At 42.6% G+C, this 1,790-nt stretch overlaps 1 pseudogene; it reads left to right on the top strand.

The window, feature by feature from the left end:
- Nucleotides 1-487: 487 nt before the first annotated feature.
- Nucleotides 488-604, top strand: LOC134946419 (5S ribosomal RNA; annotated as a pseudogene).
- The last annotated feature ends 1,186 nt before the right edge of the window (nt 605-1,790 follow it).

The following is a 1,790-nucleotide window of genomic DNA, read 5'->3' as shown; positions in this document are numbered from 1 at the left end:
AAACAAAACTTTATCAGCATCGTCATCAGTTAGAGAAACCACACCATGTTCAGCCTGTGTGAGGAGATTGTCATCCAAAAAACCAAACTGGCCCTGCGGTCAGTCGTGGAGGATACATTCGGATGAGGTGTTGTATCCGCGAACGTAGTTCTTGCTTTGTGTAAACAATGTTCGATGTTCCTAGAGTTGTAGCCTCGTTCCCGGAAGCGTAGTACCATCCCCTGTAGTTGCTCTTCCATAATCTCCTTATCTGAATTATTCCTCATCACCCTGAGAAATTGGGAAATGGGCAGAGTATCCTTTAAAGCCGGTGGATGTTGCTGCTATGTAGTAATAAGGTGTTTCTATCAGTCGATTTCCGGTACAACTTTGTCCGAATTGTGTTCCCTTCCAATGATACTGTGATATCCAGAATATCTGTATGATGTGCATCAATCTTATGGGTAAATTTAACAGGATCTGGGAGTAGTTGCTATAAATACTCTTTTCCTACAGCCTTACTGCACTGGATGCGCCCAATCCCATCTGAACTTGGAAGCTAAACAGTGCTGGGCCTGGTAAGTACTTGGTGGGGGACCCCTGGGAATACTAGGTACTGTAGGTATACTATATATGTTTTAAGCATTTCTGCCGTGACTCCGTGTTTGGTATGGCGCAGGCAGGGCCAGTTTGGTTTTTTGGATGACAATCTCCTCACACAGGCTGAACATGGTGTGGTTTCTCTAACTGATGACGATGCTGATAAAGTTTTGTTTGACCAAATAGATTTTGATGCTTTACCCGCTGAAACACCAGGGGATCTATACCATCAGCTTCTAAAACTGAGACGTTGACCTATCCTTACATGATCAGTTCCTGTCCGAATATCATAGAAAAAATCAAATCCCTATAGGCTTTAGGGTTAACAACATACCCGTACTTGGCAGAAATAATCGAACATTGTTTACATAAAGCAAGAACTAAGTTCGCGGATACAACACCTCGAAGAACTGGCCCATCATAGCCACTGATGCCCACTTAAAGCTGAGAAAAAGCCAAGCACCAATGATGGCATACCGAAGTGCACCCAATTTGAAAAAACTTCTACTTAGACCAACATCTTGCCCAACAAGGACGAACACTTCCACATGGCTACATGAAAGAAAGCCAGGTTGTTTTAAACGCACAGGGTGCATTACGTGTAGGAGTATGTTGACAGGCTTCTCTTTTCCACATCCCCATACAGGTCATCCTATTGCTATCAGATTCAAATTACATTGTAATATGGATAATCTGATTTATATACTGACGTTCCCATGCAGTCTCTACTATGTAGGAATGACGACAAGGAGGTTTCGGGATCGCATGGCCAACCATCGAACATCAATTCATCAGCCTATCGAATCAGGGACAGCGGAGCCACCAGTAGCACGTCATTTCCTTAAAGCCCGACACCAAGTCTCTAATTTAAAGTAGTGATGTGCACCGGACATTTTTTGGGTTTTGTGTTTTGGTTTTGGATTCGGTTCCGCGGCCGTGTTTTGGATTCGGACGCGTTTTGGCAAAACCTCCCTGAAAATTTTTTGTCGGATTCGGGTGTGTTTTGGATTCGGGTGTTTTTTTTTAAAAAACCCTCAAAAACAGCTTAAATCATAGAATTTGGGGGTCATTTTGATCCCATAGTATTATTAACCTCAATAACCATAATTTCCACTAATTTCCAGTCTATTCTGAACACTTCACACCTCACAATATTATATTTAGTCCTAAAATTTGCACCGAGGTCGCTGGATGACTAAACTAAGCGACCC

Source organism: Pseudophryne corroboree, chromosome 7, assembly GCF_028390025.1.
Source record: "Pseudophryne corroboree isolate aPseCor3 chromosome 7, aPseCor3.hap2, whole genome shotgun sequence".
Taxonomy (NCBI): domain Eukaryota; kingdom Metazoa; phylum Chordata; class Amphibia; order Anura; family Myobatrachidae; genus Pseudophryne; species Pseudophryne corroboree.
Note: the sequence above shows the minus strand (reverse complement) of the source record. Positions and strands in the feature narration are given on the sequence as shown.